We start from the raw sequence: 6,471 nt of genomic DNA, 5'->3' as shown, positions 1-6,471 counted from the left end.
ATTAAGGGCAGTAGAGAGTTTCTCTTCTGTAAAGGGTACCACTAATGCTTGAGTTATTTTTTCAGGAAGAGTAGGAAATTATCCATCATTTAAAAACTCTTTAACTGCTTCCTCATGTTTTTTAGTTTCAAGTGTTGATTGCATCGAGGTTAGGGGGGTAATTTAGACCTGATCGCTAGGCTACGTTTTCTCACAGTCCCTTGTTTTGTTCTTAGCATAGCTGAAGGCTTTAAGTTTAGACCTTTTACTGTAACTCTGGTGATCAGTTTGTCTTCAAGTTCCTTTGCTCTTTTTTCAAAAACTTCTGCTGCAAAATTCCTCCATGTCCTTAGAAATTTGCTCTTAGGTATACCAGTTATGAAGGGTGGGAGCTTGTAGCATGTAAGATGCTAATGTTTGCAGTTTTCTTCCTGTACATGTCAGAGGTCAATCATCCATTCTTCATTACCGAGATTGTTAAGTCTAAGAAATTTACAGCTTTTTGACTCATCCCTGTGGTTAATTTCAAATTGAAAGAATTGAAGTTGAGAGTTGTTATGAATTTTTGGAAGTCTTCTTTTTCTCCATCCCATATTATGAAAAAGTCATCTATAAATCGCAACCAATGGAGGACATGTTGTGTGTAATTTTCATGGGCTTCAGTGAAGACATGTTCTCTTTCCCACCGACCCTTGTACAGGTTGGCATAAGTGGGTCCCCATAGTAGTCCCCCTTAGTTGTAGGAAAAAGTTACCATTGAAAGTAAAATAATTTTTGCTGAGAATAAATTCCAAAAGTTGAAGGAGAAAGATGTTAAAATCACTTGGAGCGGCCATATTAAGGAAATAGTCAGTTGCACGTATACCTTTTGTATGTTGTATGGTAGTGTAGAGAGACTCCATGTTGCATGTGACCAGCCAGGTCCCCGGGGTCATGACTAGATCTTTTATTTTAGTTAGGACGTCCATTGTGTCTCTATGACATATGACGGGAGACTGGTGACAAACTTCCTCATGTGTTTGTCTAGAAAGTAGCTAGCATTCTCAGTTAAGTTATTAATACCATATATGATGAGTCTACCTGGGGGAGTATGTTGATTCTTATGAACCTTGAGTAGCATCTTTGGTTATCTAAGCTTATTTTGTTATTTATACCCCGAGTGAGTGGGTCCTCTGTTGACAATTTAGTTATCTCCACTGTCTTGATGTTCATTTACTTTGTTACCTCCAATTATAAAACCATAACTTTTGAGCTTGCTGTCCTCTTCATGTGCTGAGTAGGTCAGGTACCTCCATCCTGTGGACACACAGCACACTTTTGGTATCTACTGACCACCTTCTACCTTCCCTTCCTTCCATCTCTTCCCCCTCCTGCTTGCATGAGATCTCAATATTCTATTTGGTACTCTTATAGTTTCTTGCTTGGCTGTTGCCGTGTAGCTTCATGTCAGAACGTCTTTTACTGCAAGTTGATTTCTATTAATAACCCCAGAAATGCTCTTTGCTGTAATCCACCATTAAGAAACTTGATTGTAATTTTGTTTTTATACAGGACTCATTGTAAGAGTGATGGAATACTCTTGCCATAGGTCTAACAATTGTTGTGGCTATTATAATTTGCAATACAGAACCTACCTTACTTTTGGAATCCAAACTCAATACTGAGGGAAGATTTCGTGTTTTAGTTATCAAAGTGGGTCATCAAGCTGTAACACTGGCTAATATTTATACCCCCAAAATTAAACAGTCAGATTTCTTTAAACTCTTATTTATGGAGTTTGGAAGGGTCTTTTGGAGGTTGGAGGTATCTTTAATACAGTCATCTCTCTGGATTTTGACAGGTCGGTATCTAGTGGTTCCTGTCTACCTCAATGCAGTACTAATACTAAATCTCTACTTAAATGTCTGGGTCTAGGCTATTTGAATGTTTGAGTGCACTTATTAAAATCTCGCACTTTAAGGCCCATTTGATTGACCTCATTCATGAATATTTTGATCTTAGCACAACTCCTAGCATTTCTCTTCCCACTATTTGGAAAGCTCACAAATAAGTAATTAATGAAGTACTGTACTATTATACAAAATGCCTCAATTTGCAAATGGGAACAGTCAGGTCTGTTGTAGTTTTAAAGGCAGTTACAGAATTTTGAACTGTTCCAAGAAACCTCCTATTCAGTATGGGTATACAGATATTGTGTATGGTTACGGGTGAGAATCAGTCACTTCTGGCAGAAAAAACTGGTGGAACTACCCCTACATATTTTACAAAAGTTTTCACCTTTACAAACCCTGAGTGGATCATTTGTGTTATTCATTACACACTATGGGGTCAATCCAATTAGCAACGATAAACTCGCAGGGGTGTGTCATTACTGCCCCATAGGTCTCTGAGCAATTTTGTGTGAATTCAGCAGAAATCAGCCCACGAAGGGTGCAATATAGGATGCCATTGCTGACGTTTAAATACTGTGCAATGGCACATTGCACTCTTCACAGCTAATTGAATTGACCCCTATCCTTGTTTTTATTGTTTTCATAAAACTGCTGAAAGAACTACTAAGGGCATTCTTTTTCTTTATTGTTTATTTATTTTTGCATGTTTTCATTGTCACTCACTATCACCAATGATTCAACCACTATCTTTGTTTCAAATTTTCCTCTGATACTAGGGTAGAACCCGGTACAATCAGGCAGCTTGTGACAGTATTTCCCCAAAGAGTACCTTTTTTTCCCATGAAAAAATATTTGTTGGCTTTACCAATGCTTCTACTAGAAAACTCCTAAAATGTATTGCCAACAGATTAAAAGCAAAAGCAAGCATCCCATGCCATTTGGGAGGTCAGTGATAGATGGAGCAATCTTACTTTTGCCCTAGTCAAGAGAAATAACTCCTTTTTCCACTTTTATAAGTCTCTTTATAACCTCCAATCACCCTCCACGCAGCCTTAACCTAACCAGCCCCCTCAAACCTGCAGTCATGTCTCAAGACATGTCTTGAGGAAGGCTCCTGTTGAGCCGAAATGCGTCGAAAACCACTGGGCACTGTGAAACCTCTTTTCAACTTTGATAGACAACGACTGAGATACGGATTGAGTGGCACATCCTTTTCTCTTTGTTTTGGGACCATCAAAATTTACACCTGGTTCCTGTGTTTGAGACGGGTGTGGATACAAAAAGAAACCCAGATGCGAATATCTCTACTTCCTTTAGCGTGAGTGTGGTACACATCCTTTCACTGTAACAATAGGGGAAAAGATACCTTTATATACTTGACTCATCTATATTTTTAAGTGAGTTTAGGTATGCTCTTCTTTGCATACTATCTGGTGATGGTCACACGGAGAGGGTGAAGAAGTATTAAAAGAAACCTTTAGATGCACAAATACTTACCTTGAGTGTGAGTTGGGGTACGCACCTCGTATAGACCTCCATTTTTTTCTTCTTCTATTATGATGGACAAGGGTAGTTTTATATAAGAAAGAGCTTTACACAAAACGATATTACACAGTGTTATGTTTATATGTTTTATATTTCCACATAACAACCGTTGAGAATATTCAACTATACATCTGGTCCTAAATCTAAGACGGGTGTGGATATGAAAAGGAAAAGAAATCCAGATAGGAACATCTTTGCTATATTTCTCATGAGTGTGGTACACACCATAATTGCTGTAATTATAGAGGAAAAAGATACCTTTATGCACTTGACTTATCTATATCTCTAAGTGAGTTTAGGTATGCATTTCCTTGCATGTTAGCTGGTGAAGGCTCCACAGAAGGGGTGAAGAAATATAAAGAAACCTCTATGTGCACAAACACTCTCCCTTAGTGTGAGTCTGGGGTACGCACCTCATATAGACTATTCTTTCTGGTGTTTTTTCCACCCCTGTTGGAACAAGGACTGTTTTCTACATATAAAAGAGGATTGCACAAAACGATATCACACATTGTATGTTTAATTTTTTGTTTTTACATAAAAACATCGAGATCAAATCATCAACATTGAACCTCCTGATGATTAAGAAATTGAAGAAACAACACATCTACAACTGATAAGGGACATATATGTTATACTAGGTGCTTCATCGCGTCCCACGGGCGCTCTTCACACAGTTGCAAGGGGCTACGCCCCCTTAACCTTTGCATGCCTTTCTAGGGTTCAATATTTGTATTATATGGAGTATTACCTACATTCCTTTGTTAGTGGTAAAATATTGCGCAATGAAAGGGCGTGCGGTGGTGAAGGAGGTGCAGCCCCTTGCAACGGCGTGAACAGCACCTGCAGGGCACGATGTACAGAATGTAGCGGATGCGGGGGGGTACTGCAGATGGGGGGAGGGTGTCTGCAGATGCTGCGGGTGGAGGGGGGGGGTGGAGGGGGGGCGGATGGGGAAGGGTCGGGAGGTGCTGCGGGTGGGGGAGGGACAGAGGAGTGGGGGGCTGCAGATGGGGGAGGGGTCTGGAGGCACTGCAGGTGGGGGAGGGGCAGTGGTACCATGGGTGGGGGAGGGGCAGGTGTGGGGATGTTGCTGTTGTGGATGGGTGAAGGGTTCCGGAGGTGCTGTGAGATGGGAAGGGGCAGGGGTGCCGGGGGTGGGGAAGGGGGTCTGGAGGAGCTGCAGGTGGTGGAGGGGCAGGTGCGGGGGTGCCGTGGGTGGGGGAAGGGGGACCGCGGATGGAGGAGGGTGTCTGCAGATGCTGCAGGTGGAGGGGGGGGCAGGTGTGGGGGAAGACATATATGGTGGGTGGATGGTGGTGGGGGTCTGGAGGCGCTGTGGGTGGTGGAGGGGCGAGGGAGTGGGAGCCGCGGGTGGTGTAGGGGGTGTGGAGGCACAGCGTGTGGGGGAGGGGTGGAGTGCCGCATGTGGTGGAGGGGAAGGTGCGGAGGCGTGGTGCATCGGAGAGGGGTCTGGAAGCGCTGCTGGTACTGTACCTGCCAAAAAGGTAGTTGGAGGGTATGCAGTAACAGGGCCAGGACAGGGGTGACAGGGTCAGAAGAGGGGTGACGGGGCCAGGACAGGGGTGACAGGGTCAGAACAGGGGTGATGGGGCCAGGACAGGGGGTGACGGGGCCAGGACAGGGGTGATGGGGGCTAGGACAGGGGCAACTGGGCCAAGACAGAAATGACAGGGACAGGATAGGGGTGACAGGGCCAGGGTAGGGGCGGCAGGACCAGGACAGGGGTGACAGGGCCAGGATAGGGTTGACAGTGCAAGCACAGGGGTGACAGGGCCAGGATAAGGGTAACAGGGCCAGGATAAGGGTTACAGGGCCAAAATAATGGTGAAAGGGCCAGGATAAGGGTGACAGGGCAAGGCCAGGGGTGACAGGGACATGACAGAATACAGGGCATGGGAGAGATTGGTATTAGGGACAAAACAGTGGTGACAGACAGATGTGTCTTACCGGAGTCACTGCTGCTGGCTGCTGCCGTTCCACTCCAACCTGTTGGGATCTGCTGCTGGTGGAGACTTGGCATGGCTAACTCTTTCAGGCTGGAGTTCTGCTTCCTCTGCCCATCCACATACCTCCCCCCCACTTACCCCTAGCTGAGAGGCCAAAATACCATTAAAAAAAATCCCGGAATTTGCATAATGGGGCGTGGCCACGCGGCCCGCGATTAGGCCATGCCCCCAAACACACAGCAGGAACAGCAATGAGATAGGGCCCCCCTGTCTCAAGTGCCCTGGGCCCCCCGGACTCATAAACCGCCCCCTGGGGGCATGCCAGCAGCTCACAGAGCGCTGGGCATGACCCCTCACTGACGAAAATGGGAAGCCACGCCCCCTTTTCGTTGGTCATGCCCCATTTTCGCTGCACGTGTGTCCCTCCTTCTGCCTGAAGAAAGCTGGGAGGTATTCACCCCTGTCTGCCTGAAGAAAGCTGGGAGGTATGCACCCCTGCCTATGCCATGCCCATACCATCTGCTTCTGCTCCTAGTCTCCTATAGATTTGCCCAGATCTGTGACTCATTTGACTAACTCCGCCCAGTGTTGTGACTCCGCCCAGCGTTAGCAAATGAGGCACAAAGTCACAGATCTGGGCTATTATATAGGAGATGTGTTCTGTTATTTATTAGGGCGCTTATACTGGAAGAGTTTGCCTTCTTTTTTTGAAATGGATGTGAAGTTATTTGCTCAGATCATAGCTAATTAGACATTAATCTACCCCAAAACCTGTGTAAATCACAGATGACCTGAATTTAAGGAATATTATGGCAACGCTAACTATATTGGTTTCTATGACCGATTCTTTTTTTGGCACTCCTCGTAGGAGTTGTAATTTTTTTTTTGTTTTGTAGAAGTTGTAACTATTATCAGTATCAGGGAGATCTACTCCAGTGGTAAATTAAATTAACCCAGTATAACATACAGGGGCCGATGTGTCCTATCAGTATCAGTCCAGGGGTGCTCTGTCAGCTGTATGTGAAAGGGTGCTCTGTCCATACATCCAGGGGACTCTACCCCAGTGTAAATTAAACTAACCCAGT

The sequence above is a fragment of the Pseudophryne corroboree genome, chromosome 1 (genome assembly GCF_028390025.1).
Source record: "Pseudophryne corroboree isolate aPseCor3 chromosome 1, aPseCor3.hap2, whole genome shotgun sequence".
Taxonomy (NCBI): Eukaryota; Metazoa; Chordata; class Amphibia; order Anura; family Myobatrachidae; genus Pseudophryne; species Pseudophryne corroboree.
The sequence above is the reverse complement of the archived record's forward strand: the minus strand, read 5'-3'. Positions refer to the sequence as shown.